The 14811-nt window shown below is 34.1% G+C and overlaps 1 protein-coding gene and 1 long non-coding RNA gene across 5 annotated transcripts in view; one reads left to right on the top strand and one right to left on the bottom strand.

Annotated features, from left to right (window-relative positions):
* The window catches only part of LOC138128364 (serine palmitoyltransferase 1-like), a 165727-nt gene extending 158096 nt beyond the window's left edge, over window positions 1-7631 (bottom strand). Inside the window, exons 1-2 of one of the 2 annotated variants that reach the window (XR_011158619.1) lie at window positions 6845-7623; window positions 6459-6618 (exon numbers count right to left, since the gene is read on the bottom strand). The gene's annotated coding sequence lies outside the window, so the exon portion shown is untranslated. Of the gene's footprint in view, window positions 1-6458; window positions 6619-6844 lie in introns of both variants that reach the window. The other variant, XM_069044567.1, reaches the window with a different exon arrangement.
* A 4806-nt stretch (window positions 7632-12437) lies between these two features.
* On the top strand, window positions 12438-14373 carry LOC138129639 (uncharacterized). Of its 3 annotated transcripts, none has more exons than XR_011159295.1 (4): window positions 12438-13442; window positions 13520-13676; window positions 13758-13833; window positions 13889-14373. It is a non-coding gene; the product is annotated as an uncharacterized lncRNA (long non-coding RNA). The 3 variants fall into 3 exon arrangements; XR_011159294.1 differs by having other exon boundaries at window positions 12438-13676; window positions 13889-13969; window positions 14027-14373; XR_011159293.1 differs by having other exon boundaries at window positions 12438-13676.
* Window positions 14374-14811: the final 438 nt, after the last annotated feature.

Genomic DNA, 14811 nt, shown 5'->3' with positions numbered 1-14811 from the left:
CTGGCAAGCAATTTCCCAAATTTAATTGCATCAGATCAATTAAACAGTTTGGACACAGAATGGCGGATGTTGCGGAATGTAGGTTTGAGCAACCTAAATGATTTAAACATTGGAGAATTTTGGCAAAGAATATCACATATGCGTCAGATAGAACCTGTTTCAATTTTTCTATATACCATATTATTTTGTAGATAGGCCATATTGTTTTGTTTTTAATATTATATTGTTATTTAGTATCAAAGACTTGTAGCATGTAAGTAGAGTTTACAGTTAATTATAGCCGTGTATAATAACTTGTATTTCAAGTATTTTTTATTAATAAATTGTTTATTGTAGCATTTCGAAGACTTACATCATAATGGGAAAATCTACAGCACGGTCCTGTTCTAAATACACATGTAGACTCGTGGGATTCTATCATAGTTACAATGATAAACTCTAAATTAGGCTAAAATAAAGAAAAAGATTGAGAGGCCACTTTAGATAGCTGTGATGTCCAAATTGTGAAATCTTAAGGCTCGCGTTTACCTAAAAGAAATTTCCTAGTTGATGTGCAGTGGGTCCTCTATTTACAAATTTATATTTTGGTCAAACGGGTCAAACAAACCGAGAGACGCAGGCACCTTGAATTAGTCACAGACGCTCAATAGAGGGTGGAGGATTACGATCCTGTCCTGTTCCGTACCTAAATACGGAGATAAAATTTTGTGTTGGAAAGACAAGTCCTACAATGCCAAATCTGAATTGGCTGCACTGCAAACTGTTGTTTCATTCCATTTTATTATTTATTAGCTGACCCGACAGACGTTGTCTTGTCCAATCCAAATTTCAGTAAATTAGTTTGTGATGATGATTTATTTTCTTCCATTAAATTTGAAATAACAATGAATCTCAAGGTGTTTTATTTACATTTCGATTGCAAGATCGATGTTCAAGAGAACAATCCGATAACGAAATAAATTGGTATAGAAATAAAATAATTACATTTGTTGGACAGATCGCGAAACAACAGAATAGTAAAAACGGATGTATTTTAATTTAGGCTGGAATGCGTTTTTCCAGATTTTTCTCCAAATTTTCCAAAAATATTTTTTCAATTGAGTTATTTCCATCCCGGGAACAAACCGAACAAAAAAAAAAAATCAATTAAATATGTCGTCAGTTATGATCGAGAGTGCATACAAAAATTATAATTTTTGAAGTTTGCCCTAATTTTCCGACTTTCCTTTGTAATTCTCCCGATTTTTTTTTAACAAAAGGAACATTAAATTTTAAAAAATTAAAAATATTGAGCTAAGAATTTGTTTTAGTATTTTTTTGTAGGTACATAATATACCTACAATTTGATCGTATAGGACATTTTTCTGACTTTGAAGGTCCGACTAATAAAACTATAATATTCACCAAATACAGGGTGCAGCATTGTGTAGTTGTATTTTCCCAAAGTATTACGATTAAATCTGCATTTACTCCCTGCAGATGAGGGAATGAATTTTAGTTCGGAGTTTCTACCTGATTTGTCAAGAATTATGAATGAGACAAAAATGACCCTTATGGTAAAATATTTTTAAGGTCAAATTACAATGAAACGGTTGGTTTCATCTTGTGTCCCTTCGGTGAATAATTGAATATTATCGGTTTATTAGTCAAAAAAATTTGCTATAGATAAAGTATAGGATTATATTATGTACTCGCAAGTAACGATTTTTATTCTTTACTTATTCTGTACTTGCTCATGTATCTAATAGTAATAGTATACTATTATTTCATACTAGAAGTCTGTTCTGTATCATAATTTTATTGCAAAAATAAAAAATCATATTATGTATTTTGTGAAAATCGCATCATCTTTTTTCCTGTGGTAATGGCCATTGCTATTGTTTTTTACAATGAGTATTTCCTTCATGTGTTTAGCAACCAATTGCGTGACAAATATTGACCAATCAAAACGAGAAAACAAAAAATAACCCGATAAAATTTCTCTAAAATGCAATGTGCAATAATCTGATAAAAAATACCGGTACCTGATTTTTTTTTATTTAATTATTTTGAATAAAAAGAATTGGAAATAATGCGTTTGTTTTCATTCTATTCAGTAAATAATCAGCCGTATACCCCTCGTGCAAAATTTTAATATCGGCAATTTTTTTGCTAATGAACTCAAACATCCATAAATTATTCGGTCAGAGGACCAATTATTATTATCAAATAAAAGCCCTCGACTTCGTCTCGTGCTCTTATTTGCTAATAATTGGTCTTCTGACCTCATTTATGGATGTTTTCGTTCATTAGCAAAAAAATTTCCGATAAAAAATTTTACACTTGGGATATAATATGTGATTATTTCATTCATCATCATTTTCGACCAATCGTAAGGCTTTATTTTTTGAATTACAGCGATAATTTTTCGATAATTTTTTATTGTCCTTCAAATGTTTTTTTTTTTTTAATTTTTAAGACAACGGCGAATACTAGTGTCACATTTTTTAATTTTATATCAAATGTCAACATGAGTCGTCAACTTCTGACGAGCAACTTGCAACCATTTTAAAAAATGACATTCGTGGTTGCTAATCAACTTTCGTATTACAACTCGATCATGTCGAAGCACTCAAGTGAATATTTTTCGACTTTTGCACTTTTCAATGTCAGATTTGATTTGTATAAATAAAACAGTCTCTGATACTGTTATAACTAACCTACCGGACTCAAATGGATAATGTAATCGAACATCTACCGGACAGTATAAAATAAAATATTTTAAATCGTGAATTTTGACATGAAATAAAGGAAAAATTGTGCTTATTTCATGGTGTATTATTACTGGAAATTGTTATTGCACGTAAAAAAAAAAGATAGAGATTTGCATAATATTAAAATGGGTGATATGCCGATGTAATTTGTACCCTTGTATAGTCCCCTTTCCGTAAGCTGTTAGCTCAGGTAGCATGTAGGGTTGGTTGTCTACAACGTGAAATTTTAACGTTGAGAAATGACTTCATTTTTTTCGTTTTTTTCAACTAATATTCAAGTAGGAAACACCACTTTTCGTCTGCGTCACATTCATAACAATATCTAGTGAATGACGTGAGATATTTTCGATATCTCTTTTCATTTTGCCTACACAGCTTCCAAGCAGAGCATTTTATTTGTGGTTTTTCAACAAATTCGTCAAAACAAAATTATATTTTTCTCTTCATAGTTCACTAATATAAATGTTCATAATTTATGTAGTAAAGAGAGAAAACGTTCATCTCGTACTGTTTTCTCAAAAAACGTGATCGAAAATCCACTTTTTCGACCGTTTCAAACTCAGGTAAACGCGAGCCTTAAAGATTTTTTGGAAAAAAGTGTCAGTTTTTAGGATATGTAAACGTTATAAACAAGATTTGTTCTAAATCATTACAACAAGTTGGTCGATTAAATAACCACAAGTTTTCAGATCATAAAACACGAGTAATGTTACATCATTCGCAATCAGTTAAACGTAGTAACTTAACGTGCTATCTATGTAAGGGTGAACACCCCATATATTAACGTTCTGAACTGCTAAGCTTATCAATCACCGAGCGTCGAAAACAGGCTAAAAATCTTAAATTGCGTTTCAACTGCCTTCTCAATAACCATCAAGTTACAAATTTTAAATCAAAATATTCTTACCGAAAGTGAAAGGAGCGACCTCATAGCATCTTGCAAAAAGACAGCGTACAAGTAGTTAATGAAGAAGTACCTACTACAGTAGACACAGTAAGTAACCACGTTTTTTTGCGCACTAAATCAGTTCTTCTGTCTACAGCCATTGTGCTTATCAAAAATATTTCCAACCAGTTTATAGAATGTAGAGTCCCTTTAGATGCTGGATCACAATCCAACTTTAAATCACAACATATGGCAGCTACACTTTTTCTTAATTTACATAAAACAAATCTAACCGTTGCACAGTGGGGCGAATGGTCTTATTTCGCTGGACAAAACTGGAAAAGTGAGTGTATCGCTCTGAAAATATGTACTGTAATATTTTCGGGGTTTCTGATTACGAATTTAATATTAGATTTATCAAATTCAATATGGCGGACACAAAATGGCGAATATATTTTGAAAAAAATTAAGTTATTGTCCTGAGAGTATGCCCTATAAGCTTTTCGGGGTCGCTGATTACGAACTTGATATCAGATTTGTCAAATTCAAAATAGCAGACCCAAAAATGGCAGGCTTATTGTGAAAAAAAATAAGTTATTGTCCTAAAAATATGTACTATAAGCTTTTCGGGGCCGCTGCTTACAAATCTGATATCAATTTTATCAAATTCAAGATAGCGGACCCAAAATGGCGGACGTATTTTGAAAAAAAAAATAGTTATGGCTCTGAAAGTATGTAGATACTATAAGGTTGTCGCGATCGCTGATTACGAATTTGAGATCAGATTTATCAAATTCAAAATGAAATCGTATTTATTAATAAGCAGTGAACAATTTAAATGAAAACGAAAATAATAGAAGCGAAATAAACATGTACTAACTTCGATAGAGACGTTTTGTCAGGTCATTTTTCTTTTTTTGTGTAAAGAACATGCTGAGTTCGAGGAGCATTATTCCATCTCATTTTCATTTTCGATGTAAGAGACTGCAACAATTTGTCTTTTTAGTTTTGGGAAATCGAGAAACGACCACCTTTTATTTTTGAAAAATTATTTTCAAGAATTTCTAGTTGTTTTTTAATGTAGAACTCCACTTATCAGGTAAGGAGATTATAACCATAAGGTTTACATGGCGGTAATCATAGAGCTGACGAAGTGCGCCAACGTTTGCCGCGCAAGACATTAACGGCGGTAACTTTTAAATAGGCAACTTTAGGCAGTGCGCATTTAAAAAATATACACTTTAATCAACATGTGCATGTAAAAATCACGGCGATTGCTCGTGGATGTAAAAAGTATACTCCACTTCTATCCCGACATGAAACAAATAAATGTGAATTGCAGTCCTACAGTTAGCGTTAATTTTACAAAAGAAGGAAAACATTTTTTGGCAATTAAAGTACTATCGCGGCCATCCAAAAGTGAACGTTTTTTTTTATAGTTTGATTTTTACTTTAAATCATAGACGTCCTAAAATGTTAAAGTTTGACATTAGCGTTAAAAAAATTATTGAAACTATTTTTTTTAAATGCTACATCTCACTCCGATTCAGACAGCTAGGGCTATTGGAAAGCTAGAAGAAAATTGCTCGTTGGCTGCTGTGCCAAGAGAATTACATTGCAGTAAGACTTGCATCTTCAATATAAAGAGGCGTTGGCAAGAAAACAGGCTTGAGAGGTCAATACGAATAGGTGCTGGAAAGGTTTCTTTACTAAAGTTTACTTTCATTTTAATAATGTATTAATTACTTCTCAGTCTCATTTTTATTAAAAATTATTTATTACAACTTTTTATTATTAAAATACTAACGCCTGCTGCACGAACGCCAATGAATACAGCCTGATTTAATCTAACGAAAAATACGGAAATTTTCGCAAGCTATCGTTCACTTTTGGATGGCCGCGATTGTACATACAATAATTCTACATATCTTGCTGATCGACTTCCATTTTATAAAATCAAAATCGTCCACGTTGTTTTTACGCTATGATCATTTGAATTTTATGTTGGAAACACGGCAGCGGAGCGTCGCGCGTGCTTACTCGAGAGGGCTAAATTTCGAATGCCCCAGGGAAGCAGGTAAACAACATTTTGTCCTGTCTTTCGGATTTAGATGCACCAAAGCCTCCTCTACAAGACTGTGCACAAAAAAACTCGAAATTTCTACCTTCAATTTTCGAGTTTTGGCCAGCGAAACAGCCCCACTGTGCGTTGGTAGAATAAAGCAAACTGTTTCAACAATAACTCAGACGAGTGTTTTAGTTTGGTGTAGTTAAGTTAGTTCCTTATTCTTCTTGTTCGGTTGAGATCAGAAATTATTGATTAAGGGTGAACTATTGTATAAGTTGTTATCTTGTTTGTTAGTAGATTTAGTCATTGCAGACTGGGAGGTCTCCATCAGGGGGCGACATGCTAACGTTAGAGATCAGGTACTCGCACCCCCATTTTTGGCCTTACCAAATGATGGTTCAGGTACCTGCACCCTTTCAGAAGAAAGAGAATTAATTTAACTCTAAAAACGAGATGATGTCACTTCCAATAATAACAATCCAATATACAAATTGTTAGGTTATGAGAAATGTTCATTCCACACACCCACAAAACTGTTTTGTACTGTAGGTATTCATGAAACCCAAATTGAGGTATGTTACATTACACAAATTCAGGGTAATTTCTTACAAACATTGCAATTAACATGTCAAATAATTCACCTATTGTCAATATGCTCCAATAATGACCTGCAATAATTACATACAGACTCCCTTACTGAATATATTTATCACATTCTGAGAAAGACACAATCAAACATTTAGAAACTTACCATTCAGTGAATCAGTGGTGAGTTGCTAATTGTTTCAGATGTTCTCTCGTGACTTCCAAAGCTGCTGTCTCCTTTTGTTGTCATCAAAATACCAAATTCCGAATGATAACTCGTCTCTTAAAAACCACACACAACGGTCCGTTAATCGACACGGTTCACTCTGTAAAATACATCACAATAAATAATACACACGTTCAGCAGAAACTTCGATTTTGCAAAAGGTTAACATAACCTAAAAATGGAGCTATTCGCTTTATATTCAGGATCAGTAAATTTTAACCGTAAGCCAACAGACTAGTGCACACGAGCGACTATGGCCGTTATAATGAAAAATATAATCAATTACGAACATATCAAACAAAATATGTATGAAAAGAATAACTTACAATTTAATTTGTCCATTGTCCACTCTTCCTGTTTAAACACCAATCACCACAAATCACAAAACAAAAAGCACGTGCATGATGCAAACCATAGAAAACAAATCCCTAGAAATGAACCTTCCGCTTAGCAGACAGAACAAGGAGACGGAAACAGAAATAGAGAATGTGCTGCCAGTGGTCGGGTGGCAAACTACACTTCGCGGTTCTGCACATGACTTTGACTTGATTTATTATACCGTGTGAACAACAATTACTGATTGAGTTGGCAATAAATTCTGGTGACTTTTATGTCATGTTCCAACAAGAACACCATTTTATTAATAAAAGAATACAAAAACCAAGACGTTTAAATATGAAATGTATAGCAGCTGTCAATAGTGTCCACAAAACAAACCGAAATATAATCTATTTCAAAATCAAAAATCCACCACCTGTTGAATTATGTTGGCAGAAACAAAGAAATCCCTAGAATAAATTTCATTTTTTTGGGTTGGCTCAACGTCCCGCCAAAATTTGACATCGAACTGTTGAGTTTATTACGTAACACAAAATAATTATTATGTACAAAAAGATGGTAGCTACCATATCATACCTTTTGAGTGAAATAATACAATGAGAATAAAAAACACGATGAACTAGGACCAAAACGATTGTCAACAGTTTTCTTTCATAGCCCCACTTTTTCCGACACTTGCAAACACACTCAAAACAAAAGTTGGCGAGGTTGTCGGTTGAATTTTCGAGGTAAAATGCAGTGTTGGTGGATTTTTGATTTTGAAACAGATTATAGGTATAGTCTATTTTTTAATCAAAGAACCACAACACCGCAATTTACACCCAAAATACAGCTGACAACATTGTACACTTTTGACATAGGGTAAAAAATCTCATCATAAAAAATTGAGGTTATTAGAGATATTAGTAGCGCAGCATATTAATAAAGTTAATAACAACTAATAACTACTCATTTGAGAGTTTAATAAATGTCTTACTTTGCGAGGCATTTTTAATAACACGTTCAAATTTTAGCTGCGAGGTTGCGTACTTTCAAGGACATTAAAAATGACAGACGTTGACTGGTATCACCAATAGATATCATTAAATACCCTAAATTTAGTAAAATTTTATATTTAAAAACCTAAATCCTTCGATCATATATACTACGTATATATGATCGAAGCCTAAATCAACAGGTCGTGGTTCTTTATTTAAAAAATAGACCATAGAATACAATTCAGTCTTGAAAATTTCATGTAAAATTTTTTATTGCCAACTGAAACAGTTATTGTTGCTCACCCTGTATTATAATTTCATCAGAAAATCAAAAAAAAATCAAAACTGAACCAAACACTTTTCATTTCACTGCTTAGGCTACTAGCATTGAAATAAAAAGCATTTGGTAAAGTTTTGATTTTATTAACTTCCACAATCACAAATTTATTTAAAGAATCGTTCAGTTTATTGGGGGTGCTGACTGCCGATTGTATAATTGATTTCATATAAATGTTCATCAAGTGAGCTGTGCATTTGTAAAAGCACCTTTAATTTAGTTACATTACAAAAGTCACATTTATGAAGGTCATGTCCAATAAATCTTTACTTGGTAAAAATACAAAGACAAAAACAAATAAGAATTACTTTAATTCAATCAGTAAAAAGACGTAACATTGCTTTTGAAATCAGCAATATTAAAATGGACAAAAACTAAAAAATTAGTCAAATCGAGTTCGCGCAGAGCAAGCAACTTTGAAAGTTAAAGTCACTACCTTTAGCTTTACTACCAACAGAAAATCAGATCTTCATGGCTTGCTTAGATGCACATTTATATGAAATTGAGTATATAATTAAATTAAAAAACCAAAGTAATGAAAAAACTTTAATACAATAATAAGTAAATATCGTGCGATCAAATATAAAAAAAATCAGAGTTGGCGAAAATGGTGGTTTGAATCAATCAAAGCATCAGAATAGCACAATCCAGGTAAGTCGATTTTTTTTTAATTGATCGCACGTTTCATCTTGAAAATATTATAAACATTACTATACTTCGTCCAGCGAGAGATTGGGAGATTTTAAATTGTATTAAATTAACCCAACACTACAAAATGCACCAGAATACATTAATTAGAGCATAATTTGAGGGCAAAAATGTTACTGCTTGAAGGATACAGGGAATGGCAGGACTGACGCCCCACAGAAGACTGGCAAATTCGTGGGATTACGCTGAAACGTAAATTAAAAACTATATTTTTTATACTCTCAAAATAAGCGAGAAAAGACATTGCGAAATTGACCAATCAGACGAGAATACCATCGAGGACTTAATTGGTCGCTACGCAATCGAATATTATCGAACCGCGCAAAACTTTTTATAATCAAATGATCCACTGCTTTTTTTGACAGATGTTTGTGTCATCTTGACAATTTAAACATTTTAATTTGTCATTGTGTTTTCTCAAGATCTGAAATCGTGTTGCAAAACTCTGCCGAAATGTATTCAGCTGCCGATTATGTTGAGATGTTGATTATCTTTGGAGAATGCGGACGGAACGCTAGGGAGGCACAAGAATTTTCTCTGATCGTTTTCCTGACCGACCTTCTCCTGATCACAAAACAATTTTGAGAGTACTTGCTAGAGCTCAAGAAACAAGGAAAGTTTTGCCGAATCGAAATGAAATTGCCGGAGGTGCACGAACCGCCCGGACCTTAGCTAGTGAAGAGGCAATACTGAATATCGTTGAAGAAGATTGAACTAAAAGTATAAGAGAAATTGCCCAAGAGGTAGATATCTCCAGCAGATCGGTACATCGCGTTTTGAATCAGAACAGACTTCATCCTTTCTACTATACTCGTGTGCAACGTCTCGAACCAGAAGATTACCCTGCTCGAAGAAATGTTTGTGTTTGGTTGCTTAATAAAGCGGCAGAAGATGAAAATTTTATTTCACGGATCTTGTTTTCGGACGAATCAAGTTTTGGTCGGCAGGGATGTTTCAACCATCGAAATTTGCATGTCTGGTTGTACGATAATCCAAGGGCTACTTATCCCCGTGCATTTCCGCGTCAATTTTCCGTAAGTTTGTGGTCAGGACTAGTGGGAGATTCAGTGGTAAGTCAAGATTGTAAAAAATAAAGAAAGCGTGTTTAGGTATTCTTTATTTTCAGATCGGACGTTTTGAGTTCCCCTTTTAAACATGGAAGTGGCTCATTTACTTGAAAATATTCCATTGATTTTTCTCGTAAATCAGTGGTTCCAACATGACGGGGCACCACCCCATTTCAGTCGCAATGTGCAAGGTATTTTGAATTGAATGTATCCTAATCGTTGGATCGGACGAGGTGGTCCACGCCACTGGCCTGCACGATCTCCGGATCTCAATCCTCTAGATTTTTTCTTATGGGGGTACGCGAAAAACGTTGTTTACAAGAAGCTTTTGGAACAATTACACCTGAAATGGTCAGGGCCTCTAAATTAAACTTACTACGGCGTGCACAACTGTGCCTCGAAATAAAAGGTGGACATTTTGAGAATCAACTTTAATTCTTCTGTCTTTGAGTTTTGTTTGCGTTTCGCTTTGTTATTATTTGTTTTCGTTCTATTAAACTCGGTTCTTTTTAAAACCACCATTTGTTGTTTGCTTTACGACTTCCGCCCAATAATAAATTTGTATTAATAGTTACGGGCTATACGATGACAACTTTTATTAAATTTATTGACATTATTCTTAAGAGGAGTAGATACGTACTTTTCTTATGGAGCTTTCAATGTATAGTGCTAACACTACAGCTTTAGCCCTAATTGACATATTTTCATGGAAATCATCTCATTAAAAAGAGCAAACCATACCCTACAAATCAGCTTGAAAAAAATTTAAAAATTCTTTTTTTTATTATTAGAAAACGTAGCATATATTTTCGTGAAATTGATGGTTCCTAGTTACAACAATGCAAAACCAGATTGCGGATATATTCTTAAGCCAAAATGTAGACTCACAGCTTTAAAAATGATAGGTTCAAACCTGGTAAAAATATTTTAATTAATAAGCTCATTACAGCGTTAGCACAATTTGCAAAGTAAAATTCAGCTTGCCGTCGATGATTTACAATCCCCAATAATAAGTCCACCGCAAGCGGGGGCCTTGGAAGCTACTTGATGGATTTATGCTGTACCCAAACCCTCCTATACCTGGTTCCTCTTTACAGTACAGATAAAGATTCCCTTAGTCTGGATTTTCATTTCATGTCTTTCCATTTTGACTACGGCCTGTGTTCCTTACTTGCTTCTTTATTGTGTTCTTTTGTTTAGTTGTTTTGTTTTACTTGTGTACCCGTTAACGTGGATTGTGTTTATTTGTACGTATTTGTAGTATACACTTTTAGTGAGACTATTACTATATGCCATTCACGATGTTTTGGCATAAGGGGAGGCCATGGAAAAAGTGCATTTAAGTTGGCAGTAAAGCTGTCTGTTGAATTAGGTTATGTTTTTCTAAATTTGAGGTTATAAACTGCGTCACTGTCTAGTGCATTGTTGTCAGTTTTACTAGTTTGCAATATAACAATACTCACACATTTTTAATCCAATTTAACAAAACAGGAAACTGACTTGAACAAACTACAGAATAGTAGGGACCGGGACCGAAAGACGAAGTGGCTCCTGTTAATTTATGCACCACTTAGATAACCCACCTATACAGTGTCTTAACCAACCAGTTAGTAACTTCTCAATGAATTTTTCATTTTAACCAAAACATTCCTAGAACTAGATTGTATAAAATCTTGTACCTATTTATTAAGCCTTACTTTATTCGAATCTTTTTGCAAAATATTTACACACCCATCGTCTATGACAAAAAAGAACAAAATTATTCAACTTCCATAATTTCATTAGAAAATTCTGAATCATCATTACCTGCTTCAAAATCCCAATCAAATTCCGAGTCAGATTCTCCTAATGAAATTATTAAACGAAAAACGTTTTCAAATGAAAGATTTCACATTAATTTTGCCCAATCTTCCGAAATAAGTTCTTCACAATATTTACAAAAATATTGGCAAATTTCAGGAGTACATTTCAAAATAGACTCAAGCCATAAATTCACAACTCTATCGGGAAGTTATAATAGGTCTTACAAAACCCCTGTGCCATTTCAATTGTGTCATTGTTTCTTCCTTCACTATCCGTGTTACATTTTTTTCTTGTACTCACCTACGATTCAATTTATACAAAAAAAAACTTGACTTCATTGTAACTTACTGAAAATATGTTCTGCAGTCTAATACAAAAACACCATCAATACGTCTTAAAGTCGCTTAATTATGATTACGGTAAATTCGGCAACATGTTACGTTCATTTTGATAGGTCCGCATGTCAGGCACTTTAGTGACAGCAGAGATGACAGAAATCAAACATGCATCCAACGTTAAAAAATGAAATCATAGCCTCCCCTTATGCCAAAACATCGTGAATGGTATATAGTGTTTTATTAATTGGTGACGTAAGTATGTGATAAAATATCTAATGCCCGTTTGCACCGTTTTGTAGCTAAGTATTACTTACCATAGGAAAGACTTAAAGTTATGTCTTACCTAAAGCTTGATTTATAGATTGACGTCCGTACGTATGACGCAAACGTTGACGGTACCGCTGACGTTGACGTGTCATAGTCGACGACAGACCATTTTATAAATTGGCCTGTCGCATTCGGTACGCAAACGCAAAAGTCAAAAAATCAGTGATGGCCGCCCAAGACACAAATTTGTTATTTATTGTTTATTAATTATTATTACTCGTAGCAACTACAAGTTTGTTCATACGGTGCAATCAACAATTACTTAGATAACGGGCGGTTATGACTTTGACAGTGTCAGATTTTTCGTATCTTTGCTAACTCAGCTAATAAACGTCAAATAACTGTCACTACTTCAGGACTTAAAAGATTAATTTTACTTTCGTAATGGTGTTTTCAATAACGAAGAATAGACATACAGCGCTATTGCCTGTTTGGCCGAGATTCAGAAAAAAATTCGAAATTTAAATTGTAACGGGTATACGCAACCAGAAATACTTCCATCCCTGTCAACACACGGTCAAGGTTTCAACCCCTTCTTTGATCTGAATAATTGTCGATTAGGTGCAGCTCATTTTGCTGGAACAAACATAAGAAGGACAAGACGGTGAAAAACGCCTAGAACACGACCAACGACCAAAAAAAAACACTTCTGTCATCTGTCAACTTCTGTTTGTGTGTACGCAGGTCCGGTTGTGTGCAGTTTCTGGCTTGTGATTGGTCGAATTGAACTGCTGACGCAAGACGTTGACGCCAAAGTTGAAACATGACCAACTTTCTCGCGTACGCTTACGGGACGACGTTTACGGAAAACGTATACGTCGATTTATAAACGGTCCAATTCGTTTCCGCTGGTTCATGTCCCGGCGGTAGCGTCAGCGGTGGCGTCGTACGTACGGACGTCAATCTATAAATCGAGCTTAAGTCTCTCATCGTTTGCACCGTAGATAGTTAAGCACTCCTTAAATGTAAGCAATGGTAAGGTCTATTCAATTTGGCAACACAGCAAAATTCTAGTAATATTGGCGGCGGTTGGTATAAACTTAGTTACAAACTAGATTTTTGACAGGTGTTTCTAACCACTTCTCTGTTATTGTTATTATTACAGAGAACGGTTAACGATAGTGTTTTTGACTTTTTTTACATGATGGCTAATTATCTTGAAAACAGCAACGACGATATATTCGAGGACGATTTTGATATCCTCAAAATAATTCTGAGCATTTCGATACTCTTGATGTATAAGGTTTTTATATGAGATTCCGGTAAGTACCTATAGTCACTCACAAACCTAGCTAATGTAATAAAATAATCAAAATTTGAAAATAAATTGCATTCCTTTTTAGCCTAACCAAGCAAACAACATTGAATTTTTTAGAGTTAATTGAAGATGAGATAGTACATCGAACATCCTACAGATTTGTAAGAAATACAGACAAATAAAGTAGCAATGATATAAATATGTACTTATTTTCAGCACATGATGCCACAATTTTTAACAGAAGTTGTGTGTAAGCAAGGTTTGATGCTGGACATTTTTCCAATTGTGTATTGTTAAGTAATGTGCAAAATCCACAAATTACATCAATAAGATTACAATAATGTATTTACTCAGGTGATAGTGGATCACCCCTATGGCCGTACTTTTTAACACCCATATTGAATTTCCTGTACTTGCATATGGCCTTGGGTTAAAAATGGACACTGCTTTGACAGTAATTATTGCTGCAGGAGTGCTACACAACTTTGCTAAGTTAAACAATGAACAAGAAGCACCACCTGCTGAGGGCATAGAACACAATGTTTCGGAAGAAATTATCCAAATGGGACAAGTACCACCTATAAATCCAAATGCAGAGGACTATGCTAATAGAGACATTAGAAATGGATTTATAAATAATCATTTTGCAAATTTATAATAAAAAATTTATTACAATACAGAATTGTTATTCCAGTTCTTAATTTTTTTTAATTGTTCTTTTTTTAACTCTAATTCTACTTGTACAATTTGCATCTCCATTTTTCGTTTTTCTTTGTCAAACTCCACATTCCTCATCAGCTGCTGCTCAGTTAATTCGGCTATAGACAGCCGTTTGTCCCATAACCTTACCTGGCAACTCATGATAAAATAGCAACAAATTTGCTGATCTAATAATTTAATGTAAAAGATTCGCCGATGCGAAACCGAAACCGACAAGAAATGGATAATTTCGCGCCAGCGCCATCAACATCACAAGTCCGAACAAAATATCTTATACGCATGTGCCAAGCATTGCTTAAAAGTTAGGACAGGAATATTCGGGGGCTTAACTTAGGCACAGCTTAAGAAACCATTTGATAGCGGTGCAAATGAAATCGGCAACTTAAGTCTGGTCCAATACTTAAGCATTACTTAGTATT

This window comes from Tenebrio molitor, chromosome 4, assembly GCF_963966145.1.
Source record: "Tenebrio molitor chromosome 4, icTenMoli1.1, whole genome shotgun sequence".
Lineage (NCBI taxonomy): Eukaryota > Metazoa > Arthropoda > Insecta > Coleoptera > Tenebrionidae > Tenebrio > Tenebrio molitor.
This window is presented reverse-complemented; position numbering and strand designations above follow the sequence as displayed.